This window comes from Poromitra crassiceps, assembly GCF_964638095.1.
Source record: "Poromitra crassiceps genome assembly, chromosome: 4".
Classification (NCBI taxonomy): Eukaryota; Metazoa; Chordata; class Actinopteri; order Beryciformes; family Melamphaidae; genus Poromitra; species Poromitra crassiceps.
Genome location: NC_139626.1, coordinates 75,445,793 through 75,459,540, shown reverse-complemented (window position 1 = coordinate 75,459,540; position 13,748 = coordinate 75,445,793). Strand labels below are relative to the sequence as shown.

Below are 13,748 nucleotides of genomic sequence, written 5' to 3'. Positions count from 1 at the left end.
TTTGACAGTGTTTGTGTCAACTTTTGTATCTGTTCTTGCAATTTTGTTGTTCATAAATTGATCCAATAATGTACGATTAGCCTATGTGATTAGAAGAAGAAGGAGTACGGTATGTGATTAGAAGTAGCCTACGTTTATTTTGAAAAGCAACGAGAGGAAGTCCTGCAAGTAATTTTTGGTAACTTACTTTCTTCCTGACTCCAGCAAGACACTGACCTACCTCACTGAGCCACAACCTAACTTCCACGGTAAGTCTGTTAATTAATCATCTTAATCACATGAAAATCATTTGCCAACATGTTGAGAGTACAATTGGCCTCTGTGGAACAACTTGAAAGTCACTTTTGTAACGTAATACAAGAACTGTAGCCTCAATTAGGTATGGCAGCGGCAGATCAATGCTAGGGTTAGCCTCTGATGTGCCGACACTGATGCGTCTCAGGCAAACTGCTAACGTTAATATTAAGCTAACCCGGTCCAGAGTTTTAATTTAACTGCTCTCAGTCACACCCGTCAAGATAGTCACCAATGCAAGCGTGGTAGGGATGTCAGGTTAACCACACAGAATAGTTTGGAGCAGTTACGTTTGTCAGTCTATAAATTAGGCTACTTTGCACACAGTCCTTTCTCCCCCACTCCCCAGTCAGTCAGCCCCTCCCATCCCTGCTGTTGTGAGCGCTGGCTGTCAGCCTCACGTAACGTTAAACACTGGGGACAGATCTCCTCCTGGAGAAAATAAACTAACGTCATTAGCCACAAATCTGGTGATTTATTCTGGATTAACGTGACCAGCAAGCAGCAGTAAGCCAGGCAATGACGATAGCTAAGTAGCATGTGCTTTTATCACAGCTAAGTCATCAATGCTAATTATTAGCATCAATGTTAGCGGAGGTTTAGCTAACATATTAGCATCAATCCTAGCGGAGATTTTTCTCTGTTAAAACCACATTTCCAGAAATGGCAGTGGCAAGAGAATACACACAAGCTTAGATAAGGGGCTTACCTACATGTCTATGAGGGGGGATTGTGTTCACAACATGTACAACTAACGTTACTTGCTGGTATGTCTAACCAGAGAGATACGAGGAACAGTACAGCCACACTCAGACAGCCAGGATATGAGGGAGCGCTTGTAATTTACACCAGCGCAGCTGAGTGCATGCTGAAACTGTCATGAGCGGGTGGAGTTGAAGGTGTTACCGGTGGGCATGTTATGTAATCGGTGTAAGGCTCCCCACCGTGTAACACCGGTAACACCTAATATCGTGGCAAGCCTAGTGCCCAGTTGAGAACGGGTACCCTCCCTTTGGCTATTGAGGTTGGCAGGTTGAATTCTATTGCTGAGGAGGAGAGACTTTGTACTGTATGTGAATTAGGTGTTGTGGAAGAGTATTTTCATTTTTTGTTTCATTGTACGCTATATGAGGAACCGAGATTGTCTCTATTTCAGTTAATGCAAAATAAGAAACCGGAACTATTTTGGTCAGGAGATGATGCTAAGTTGGAATGGCTATTCAGAGATTAAGTCTTCAGTTTGGCCAGGTTTATTGGGAGTGCTTGGAAACTCAGAATGGAGAAGTTGTTCATCTGAATATACAACTCTGTCTTGTTTATGTTTGAGCTTTTTGTAGCTTGTTTGTTGATTTGTTTGTATTGTTGAACTTGAATGATTTGTGTCTTGTAAGCCCAGATGGGTTGGGCACCATGAATATGGTGCATGACACAGAAATAAAAATGTATCTATCTATAGATATAATCAACTCAATTGAATCATCAATCATGAATGCAGACAATATGAATTCAGGTCGAGCAATGTTTATTTGTGCCATTTCAGATGCCAAAAAAACGCAGAATGGCAGAGATTGCCCAAAAGAGATTCACCAAAGCAAACGTAAGTCATTTCAGCAAAAGCCAAGGTATGGCAAGGTAGGTGGTGGGGGGTGAAGGGTGGTGGATTAAGTGTGTGAAATCGGTTGTGCAATAGTCCATTTCGGTGAGTCACTTCTATATGCAATTGAGTTAGCCTATGTGACATGTAGGCTATAGTAAACATATATTTTTTTAATTCCAGTGAATGATATAGCCTACATGTAGTGTTACATATTTTATTTTTTAGTGATTTTTTCTTCACTGACTCACAGGCAGTGCATCAAAATGAATGCTGCAAATTGTACAAGGAACACTCTAACCTCTAAAAATATTAATGTTTAGCCTGCAAAAGCAGTTACATTGATGTAGCCTACTTTGACATGACCAACACACAGCAGTAAAAACAATAATAGGCTATAGCCTATAGTGTGAGGAAGTGTAACCTCTGTAAACACCTGTTTAACACTATGGTAATTATCCCTGCCTGCCAGAGAATACTTTATTGTTGTTGGAGTGTTTATGTCCAAATAACCTAGCATGAACAACAGTAATGATATCAAGAAAATCCTTATGATTATTTATCATGATATTGATTTCAACCAGATCACCTAGCCCAAATTTTTTATACAGCCCCCTGGACAAAAAATGCATACGGTACTGGATACAGTAACTCTGTCTACAAACTATAACCGCCAGTCAATAAATACTTTGCAAGGTAGCTTTTGTATGCTTAACAAACAACATAATTGGTAGAATGATGTAGACTAAGTAAGGAGATCTGCTTATTGCGCACTTCTTCGGCATCTGCAAGAGAGCAGGAGAGAGAGAAGAGTAGAGGGGAGGAGAAACAAGCCACTTTCAGACATGAACTCCGGGTCAGGTCAGACTTGAACTCCGGGTCAGGTCAGACATGAACTCCGGGTCAGGTCAGGGTTGCTTGCCCTGAGCCTGACCCGGGCGATAGGTGAAGTGTACCCTTTCAGACATCAGGCATGTTGCTTTCATACATGTGGAGCACCTCCGTGTGTAAAGTAGAGAGGGGGCGGGGGTGGGGGGAATTTGGGCATGACCACACAATGGGGAGTTGTGAAAACTGACCACACAGCTGTACTTCACTGTCTGACCATAGCCTTAAGGGAATCACATTGACATTCACACAAACTATCACAATATGCAGAGTCTGACAACAAGTTGCTAAAAATACATAATGGGCGATAACTAAATCTATATATTTTGATTCCATCTAATCTAATTCGATCTAAATAGATAAAAAATGTATTGATTCATTCATTCAACTGCCTAACGTTCACGGCATATAATGTTTTGCGCATAACGTTAGTAATGAATTAAACAACCCTACAACTCACGGCCAGATGCATCCATTTCCTTGAGTCTCAAGCGCTACAAAGAAAACAGGTCTTTGCTATGTTCAGTCCTGAAATGCATCAATCCTACTAGAATTATACAGAATAGAGGAAGCGAGAAGTTTTTACCTTCAAAAATAAAATCAATGTTGTATTACTTAGTAACAAAAAATCAGAACGGTCGACTCACTACGGGTTAAAATTGACTTTTCGAAGGGAGCAAATATTCTTCCAGTTTATCTCTGTTCTGTATATTTTGGATCACACATACAAAAAAACATTACACGTGCATTTACTGTAATTTTTGGACTATAAGGCGCACCTGAATATAAGCCGCAGCAGCTAAATTGAATGTGTACATATATAAGCCGCACTGGACTATAAGCCGCAGGTGTTTTAATGTTTAATTACCATAAGGGTTCGTGCACAGAGGGGATTGTCGGGAAAGAGATGGCTGTTTGAGGAAGCTCCCATTTATTAACATTTCAACAAACAAGTTGCATATTTGCATAACGTATTCAAGTGTTACCATTTAGTGCAATAGTAGCTACAGAACATGTACTGTGCTGTGTAAACTGTACTGTATCACATAGCATTTCAGACACACAAACTTTTCAACTTTCAAACTTAAACGGTGCGCTCCCAGCGCACGTACCGGCAGTGATCTACAGCAGTGGTTTTCAACACGGCTGCTTAAAATATACGGTAATCAGCCTACCAGAAAAGTCATTAATCCTCGTCTTCATCTTTTAGGCTAAGGTGCAGTACACGGCTGTAACCAGAAAAGTCAAGTCATTAATCCTCATCTTCGTCTTCTTCCTGCGTACTAAAACCACCAAAGTCCTCATCTTCAGTGTCGGAAACGAACAGGCTCAGGGTGGCTTCATCAGCCACTCTCCTCCCTCCTTCGTTGTCGCTCTCAAAACTAGAGCTGGGTATTGGTTCAAATTTCAAGAATCGATTCGATTCCGATTCACAAGGTTGCGAATCGATTAATTTCGATTCAATTCGATTCCGATTCGATCCATTTTCAATATTGATTTGGTTAGTGATACCAAAACGTGTTTTTTGAGCTGTACCCTGAATTACATGACTGTCCAGTTATGTAACACAGGGGTTCCCAACCAGCCAAGTAGATACATGGGGAAAAAAAGTTGCAGACCTGTTGTCAATTTTAATGGTTTTAGTTACACATATATTTACTCACCAGGTGGTGACAAAGGGTAAATAACAGCCTTTTCATCTGTCAATAAAGACACTTTCAGAATTATGCACAGTGATTTGAGTTCAGCCTATATAATTTCTAAAAGTAGATATTAATAATTTTCAAACATTTCCATTCATGTAGCCTACAGTATTTATGTTTTTGTTTCAACTACAAACATAATTAAACGTCAACTTGAAACTATGTTTCAACTACCACACACAGCATAATATTTTAGCCTGTTTATTAATTATTATTATTTTTTTTAATTAAAAAAAAATTGATCTCTGGACATATGAATCGATAATCGAGGATTAAAATGAAAATCGATTAAAAATCGGAGAATTGATTTTTTGAACCCAGCCCTACTCAAAACCAACGAACTCCTCTTCGTCACTGTCGGAATCGAACAGCCTCTGAAGGGCCTCAGCTGTGGCGGCGTCCTCCTCTTCATCACGCAGCAGTCCAGCCTTTCGGAACCCGTTGGTGATCGTGGATGTTTTGACACTCCTCCACGCTGTCAGGATCCACTCGCAAACTTTGAGCGGAAGTTGCTTTTCGCATGCAACCAGTTTTGGTGAATGATTAGCGAATGAAAGTGAATGAAAACTTCCTTTGCACAAACTGTCTCGCTCTCGTAATGTCTGTCTGTCTTGCTCTCGTTCTGTCTCTCGTACCACTCTCGGTTCCACTTTTACTTTTGCGCACTACCTGTCTCACTCTTTTCCGGCCTCCAGCTTTTCCTGCTGGAGCCCGCCGCTTAAAGGTGGGGGGCGCGGACCGGCCATAGAGCCCATAGAGTTAAAGGTGGTGGACTGTCACCTGTAAAATCCATAGATTTAGGAGGTCCCCTAGTGGCCGTTAGCTGTAAAAATCCATAGATTAGCCGCACCGTTATATAAGCCGCAGGGTCGAAAAATGGGGAAAAAGGCACGGCTTATAGTCCGAAAATTACGGTACTTTATTTAATTGCCGTTATTGCAAAGGTTAGACCTGGAAGTTTCCGTTTTATACTGCCTGACTTGACGCTATACTTGGAATTTGCGGTTCTGCATGTGAATCTTCACAAACGCTGTGTAAACGTTAAATCAACGTTAAATTACACCTGTTCTAGTCATCAGCCTATCAGTACACAGCAGATTACACCTGGTCTAGTGATGAGCCTATCAGAATACTTTGAATTTGTTGAAGCAAAAGATACCCACCAATGACAGGGAGGGAGAAGTCAGTGGTATGTTTGATTTTTCATTAAGAGAAAGTACTGCTGATATTGATAGTTGCAAATGAGTATTGTATCCATTTAATTTTTTTAGTATTGATACTTATCGATACTATTGATACCTGTTGCAAATGAGTATTGTATCCGTTTAAAAATGTTAGTATTGACTTTTATTCATACTATCAATACATTTGACAACCCTAATCGGCGTGCACGTTTGCCGATAGACGCCGATATGACCACTTTTTTTACAGACCATATAATGCTGCTGAAGCTGCTTTGAGCGTCTAATAGCGTTGTTTTTTTTCCAGCAGAGTGCGCCGACTCAATTTTACATTCAGCACTGCAGCACATGTTTGTGGAGAGAGGGGGGGGTGCATCGTCCATGCTTTGTTTACTTTGTGGGTTGAATATGATCAGAGCGTGAAACGCAAGCGGAGACAGAAGCAGCAGGCAGTCAGACAGATGTGCTGGTGTTGTGGACTAGTGTTCATGTCTTCACGGTAAGAATGTTAGTTTGTGAAATATGTAGGCTACTGGAAAATTAATAAACAATGACCCCATCATTTCCCCTTTCAATAATGTTGTCCCGTTGCCTGACAACCGCCATGTCACTCAGTTTATCACCAGCCTAACGTAGTTTGTCAGACACCATACAGCAGCAGATGCTAATGCATTAGCTTCCCCTAACGTAACAAAGCATCACCAGAGCAAAGGTTTGCAGCTCATCAGACAACATTGGACTGGATTGAGTCTGTTTTTTACGCTATCTAATGCTATCTTAACTTACCTAATGCTAGTTGCAAGATGCAATGCTGGAAAGTAGATGGATAATAATGTCCACATTATTTACTCTCCGTGAAAATGAGCATAATCATAATGTCACCTGAATGTAGCATTAGCTATTAAATTCCTTGTCAGCTTAGTGGATGTGTGTGTTTTCACATAAATAACACGGCTGACGCTGCTGATCTCTCGATTCGGCAGCAACCATGAGTTGTGACCGTTGTGAACATTATAACATTAGATGACGCATGAGTGATGCTCTGTTTGTTTTGAGCATGTAGTCACACAAAACTGTTTTGTTCAGTACACCCTCAAACCAAACAATTCCAATCACAAAGTTTTCCACTGAACCTTTTCCCTGAACCTGTATAGCAAATAACACGGCTGTCAGCTGATTTGGTGTAAAACGCTTGGACTATTATTATCAATGTCAGTCTTGATTCGGCAGCAACCATAACTTGTGACCGTTAACATTATACAGCCGAATATTTCTAAAGATGACATGTTTTAAACAAGGGGGAGAAGGAAAAAACGTTTCTTTTTTAGTCCAATCCATTGAAATACAGTCCCTAAATATGAATAGGAAAATGAATTAGTGAAGATTAAGCTTTTTTGAATAGACTATACAGAATAGAACACATGCACTACAAATTAGTTTAGTTCCAGCTCAAATATAATATATAATTCAGTTAGTATGATGCTTTTATTGATTTATATATTACAGATGGCTGAGGGTGCAAGAATAGCATAGCATAGCCTAAGCATAGCCTAAATAAAGCATGACAGTCTGTCTGCTGCACTTGCCCCCCAAATGACTAAATATCCTCCCCTGCTCTGGAAGTAACATTTCTTTAGGACAACTGAGAGATGATGCTTTGTTGATTTATTTCAGAGTGGATTTTTAATTATTAACACACCCAAACAGCTGAATAATGTTTACTACTCTGGTCTTAATCATCCATGTTCACATAGTCCTACCTGATGACGAGGTGGGTCCCTGGATCACGGGTAACCACAACCGGGTCATTGTTGACAGATGATGAAATCCTGTGAGCTAGGGTTGTCAAAAGTATCGATAGTATCGATAAAAGTCAATACTAAAAATTTGAAACGGATACAATACTCATTTGCAACAGGTATCGATAGTATCGATAAGTATCAATACTAAAAATTTGAAATGGATACAATGCTCATTTGCAACTGTATCAATATCAGCAGTGCTTTCTCTTAATGAAAAATCAAACATACCACTGATTTCTCCCTCCCTGTCATTGGTTGGTATCGTTTGCTTCAACAAGTTCAAAGTGTTCTGATAGGCTGATCACTAGAGCAGGGCTTATCTGCTGTGTAAGGTCAAAGTTTTTAATGAGTTTTATCAGGCCTAGATTATGGAGAAGCGTCCATCTGTCTTTGTTTATTCTTTATGCCTCTTGATGTGTATTGTTGTCATCCCGCCGCATGGTATCGAAAATGGTATCGAGTATCGATATTTTCCTGGGTATCGGTATCGAAGTAGACATTCTAGTATCATGACATCCCTACTGTGAGCTAGCTTGTCCAAAACTGTGCATTTCTCCGTTTGTACCTATTTGATGCACTTTGTCTTTGGCGAAGTGTTTAGACAAATTGCCCATGTTTCCAACGTTGCTAGTGAACGATTTATCGCACTTATGCAACGTGAATTGTCAGCATTAACTCGAGTGAAGTACAACCAGACTTTTGATCGCTCCGTTCTTTCTTAATGTGTTGCGGTGTCTTCTCGGCTCTGCTGCCTTCCCTAATCAGTGTGTGTAGTGTGTACATGTGTGTGTGCTGCCCGCCCAGCCCCTCCCCTCCCCTCTCTCCTCTCAGGCATGGCTCCTCGCTGCAGCAGGCTGCTTGCTGCCTGTCTCTCATCTGAGAGAGAAAGCAACACGGAAATCGCAAAAAAGACAATCAATCTTCAATCAATTTTCTTAATTTCTCCAGTACCAATAAGAGAACCGTTAACATGAAAGCTTATTCTCTGGTATCTCGAAATCCGGCCCTGGGGCCCGTTTGGTACCGGGTCTCTGTACCCATCCCTAATTATCGGTGAAATGGTTATCGGTCCACATCCCTAATGTGTAATGCGTAGGGATAGGTATTGTTTGGATTTGATCAATACCGGTACTGCTTATCAATACTGTACTTATCGATACTGATAATGCTCTCCATTATTTGATGCAAAAAATAGACATGCCATGAAAATATGGAAAAACATTCAACAGTAATTTTAGAGTTATTACTCATTACAAGTTAAATCCCGGAAAAGGCCTATTTCTCTGCTATGAAAATGTTGATTTATTAAATCTAGCTCACATATGTAATAGAAATATGAATTATTTTGAAAACTGGAACCCTTTGACCAGAGAAAACTACTGTACTTTTCCCCATATCACTCTTAAGGGGAAATCATACTACAACATCCAGAATGTATTATGTTCATCATTGAGTAGAAACTCAATACCAAGTTGGCAACTTTAAGGTCCCATATTTTGCTAATATGACGCATTATTATTTGATTGTTGGCCTACTCTAGAATAGCTTTGCATGATTCACAGTTCAAAAAACTTGGTGGCTCTTTTGTACAGCTTGTACTGGAAAAACAGTCATGAGGATTTCCAACTTCCAATCGTGGAAGTTGGAAACCCTCATTAATGTTTTGTTTGCATCTGTGTTTGCCCTGCCTTTTTTAGACAAAATGGCAACCATGAAAAGAAGGGTCTATCCACCTTATTTTTGAATGCCCCGCTGTAAAATAATGTGACTGATTGTTGCAGCTTGCGCATTTCCTCATTAAAACTCCGACGCTGAGGAAAAAAAGTTGCGGGGGGGAATTACACCGGAAGAACCACCCATAAGGCATCATGGCATCTCGAAATAAGCTGGATAAAGGTTGTTAGTTTGTTTTTGGAGTTAAATACACAATCCCTGCATTTTTCATTTTGGCTAAATGGGGTTCACGCCACACTTTACGCCAGCTCTGTGAGTATTAACTACTTTGAATGCGGGTCTGTTTGACCACAACAAGCATTGTCTGCCGGGCAAGCGGCAAGCCTGAGTGTAAGCTGCCCTAGCAAAGCTAGCCACAGCAGCTAATGTAAACGCTAAACAAATCCGCGACGTCCTCACCAGGTTTGGTTTAATGTAATGCCAGCTCAGATGTTTCCTTCCTCTCGGAACCTGTGCGGGACAGGGATTGCAAATTGCAATTAGGGATGTCACCGTGTACACGTGTACACGGCTGACCGGATATTAAATCATAACTGCTTAGAAAAAACAATAACCAACTACACGTCTGCGTCACATCAGCTGTGACTGTACCTTTAAGACAGGCAGCTTTATGACAGTCTGCCCTGCTGGAAAGTGGTGTGGTTGTAATTGTAAACATGGAGCCAGTGTCACCGCATGAAAATAAAACGTTTAACAGTTACATCGTGGTCCACAAGTTATTAAACATAACATTGGCGACGAGGATGATGGATACTCTGCTCTCACCTCTCTCCCTGTTCCTCGCCCTGCCTGGCGAGCCACTGATCCTGTGGGTTTGCTGGCATGAATCCTTTGAAACGTTCATACTAGGGCTAGCTGATGCTAACGTTGAGAGCAAGAAAGCCCTGCTGATACACAACGTGGGCAACAAGGGACAACGGATTTTTCGTACTCTCGGACCCACTCCTAATATGCAGACTGTATCCCACTGCTGTCTAGGGCTGGGTATTGGTTCAAATTTCAACAATCGATTCCATTCCGATTCACAAGGTTCCAAATCGATTACGGTAATCCCGATTCAATTCGATCCGATTTGATTAATTTCGATTTGGTTAGTGATACCAAAACATGTTATTTGAGCTGTATCCTGAATTACATGACTGTCCAGTTATGTAACACATCAATACTGGTATTAATATTGACATTTGACGGCAAATGAATATGAAATATCAGTACCGTAAATTTCGGACTATAAGCCGCGGCTTTTCCCCCATTTTTCGGCCCTGCGGCTTATATAACGGTGCGGCTTATCTATGGATTTTTACAGCTAACGGCCACTAGGGGACCTCCTAAATCTATGGATTTTGGTACGAGAGACAGAACGAGAGCAAGACAGACAGACCCTGATTGGATGATGTTGCAAAAAATGTGCCTCGCGACCTGATTGGAGCACTGTGCCACTACGCTCTCTCAGCCACTACTGTAAAACACCCTCCCTCCCTCACTCCGGGGGAAAAATGGCGGCGATTGAGCCAGAAAGGCAGTCTGAATGAAATTGAATGTAACATTCCCAATTCTATGTATTACATTCTAAAAAATTAACGGCAACATTTTGGAAGGCTAAGCCACACAACTAGCTCGTTGTAATCTAACATCATGCTTCAAAAGATGGAGAACTGGCTGTGTTACGACGATGAGGGTAAGGACTCAAAACGGTCTCCGCTGATAAGACATTAAAACACCTGCGGCTTATAGTCCGGTGCGGCTTATATATGTAACAAACATGCAATTTAGCTGCTGCGGCTTATATTCAGGTGCGCCTTATAGTGCAGAAAGTACGGTACTTAATGACTGAAACTGTTGAAAACGGCAAGGACCAAGACCCCTCCCAGAATGTTGACAGTATTGCATCTTTCAAAAATATGCTGTGGCCAGAAATAGCTTCAAAATGAGTGTTTAGTTACTCTTTAAGTTAAAATACAAATTTTGCTTGGATATGAAAAAGATTCTCAGAACAAAGGCTGTAAATTGTACTAGGAACTCTAACTTGGTGCATCATTCAAAAATATTACATTAATAATTCACCCCAAAGTAGTTACAAAATACAAATATACTTTTTATTTTATTTTTGTCATGACCATTTAGCCTACAATCAAACTACAGCCCTGAACAACACAATACTGTGCTATGTGCTGCAAGTTGTGCAGACTCTCCAGTCAGCATCAGTGTGACAAGCAGAGTGACTGACACCACCAGTGCTTTCTTTAGTAAAGTAATGCAGTCAGTCACTACTCCATATCAAAACAAGAGATGAGGCTGAGGGCGGCTCCACTCGTCGTCGTTTATATAGTGAGATGCCGCTGACTCTCTCTGCTGACTGCAGTTTCGTTTTGATGCTTTGTTTCACAGATTTATACATGTTGGGGATTATGTCTACAGCAGCGGTCTACATTCAGATGTTTGCGTCGCACCATAACGTAGTTCACATTCGGGTACCTTCGGGAACCTTTTGAAGCTTTCATTCATTCATTCAATACAGGCGTATATCCTTGCATACGAAATTTGCTATAGCCTTGGTTATTTTTAGGGCACATGGAGAGTTGGCTGGTAATTCTAATGAATCGTTCAGTCTATTTTGTGTCTATTTTGTTTCAGTCCAGACGACTTGCCTTCAGATAGCAGGAGATCTGGCTCGCTAGGTGATGTCTCATCAGGTCACAGGTGGAGGTCACAGGTCACATGCTACTGAGCCCATTACCATTTGAATACTCAACAGTTACATTGTAGTGTGGATGAGCAGAAACGTAAACATTTGAAAACACAATGATTTGGTTACATCACATTGTGTTTCCCCTACCATTCTACAGGCCTGCCAGGCTAACAGCGCCCCTGCCAGGCCAGAAAATAAATAGATTTTCTTTTCTTTCTTCTTTTTTTCTGCTCTCCCCAAAATCTCAATAAACCTTTATGGCATACTATTACTACTAGTGTTGACAGTAATAGAATATGCCAAATCATTCAAAACAATAAGCATTTTGCTTGTAGAAGCATCGTGCCAGCGTGCAACAATGTGCAACAACGTGTGTTGTTGCCTGGGAAACGCTCATCCCATAATATACCTGTTCGCATCACATCCCATAATAGTATGATGATATTTGGGATGCCATTGCGAACATATAGGCGAACAGGTTAGCTAAAAGTTTAGCATTGCCAGTGAGGGTCCCCACCGTTGCCATCGGGGTATGTTTCAAAATCCCTCCAGGCCTGAAAAATGTTCTAGGGGAAAGCAGTGGAAAATGCTAAAGTCGAAATGACAATATACTTTTGTAAATAATTGTCTGCCTTGTTTATTTGTGTTTCAGATGGAGGTGGTTGGCGAGCCTGATGACCCTGGCTGTCTGGGCTCTGGAGCAATCCATCACCTTCAAACTCCCTTCCCCCTCCCCCTCCCCCCATCCCGAAACGATGACTCCCCACCCCCATCCCCTCCCTTTGCAACATTGCGTGTGCATGTTGCTACAAAACCTAAACAAACAACATTACCACATGTTGTGCCAAAACCTAAACAAACAACATTACCCGTTGTGCCAAAACCTAAACAAACAACATTACCCGTTGTGCCAAATACTCTGAATACCTCTGGTGAAACTCTGAAAATCTCTGAACAATCTCTGTTTCTGTCTGATCAACCACTGCCTAACTTTGACAATGCTCTTGATCAAAATAACCACAACTCTGATTCCCCTATGCTCCAGCACTCTATTGTTGAAAAGCAAGATCCTGCCATCATGGTTGATCCATTTGATGACCCAACAACTGAAGCAAAGCTGCTGACAAGTAACCACCCTGATGAAAGTGCACTTAGTGTGACCAGTATTCCCAGCGCACCTGCTAAACATTCCTTACAAGGTTCATTTTCACAAGGTTTTGCACTATTTAAGGATAATGCTGGGAAACAATGTGTAGCTAACAGTTTATCAGCTGTAATGATGAATAAGGTGAAAAGCATAACAACTTGGAGTGACAACAGACACAGAAATGACGTTGACTCTGTTCTTATTGAAGGGAATAAGTTATACAGCTACCTTAAATGCACCGGTCAAATACGTGGAACAAATAATCATCTGCTGATTGGAGAGTTGCTAAATGAATACGTGATGAACAACGTGCAGTTCTCAATAAATTGTGGCTTGCCTTTGGCTGGACTTGTTGGTGTCATTGATGAAGCTGATGATTTGTATATGAGGGATATCAATGTACCATTCGATTTGGCTATTCAAAGATCATTGCTAGATAATGATGCTTGCTTTGTCACTTTGAATAATAATACATGTGTGATTGTTAAGCAAGGCCAGTATTTTGCTGTGTTTGATCCTCATATGCGTGACAGCCAGGGGCTTGTGGATCCACATATAGGAACTGCTGTAGTTGTTTACCATACTGAACCCACAACGGTGTATCATCACTTGAAGACCCTGGCCATACAACTGCTTCCTGAACACTGCAGACTTGAACAGATGCCATTTGAGGTTACAGGAGTCAAAGTGACCATCACAGGTAACATGATGCAACA

At 41.1% G+C, this 13,748-nt stretch overlaps 1 long non-coding RNA gene across 1 annotated transcript; it reads left to right on the top strand.

The window, feature by feature from the left end:
- Positions 1–201: 201 nt before the first annotated feature.
- LOC310774841 lies at positions 202–13,279 on the top strand. Its single transcript, XR_014552620.1, has 3 exons — positions 202–248; positions 1,835–1,891; positions 12,538–13,279. It is a non-coding gene; the product is annotated as an uncharacterized lncRNA (long non-coding RNA).
- The last annotated feature ends 469 nt before the right edge of the window (positions 13,280–13,748 follow it).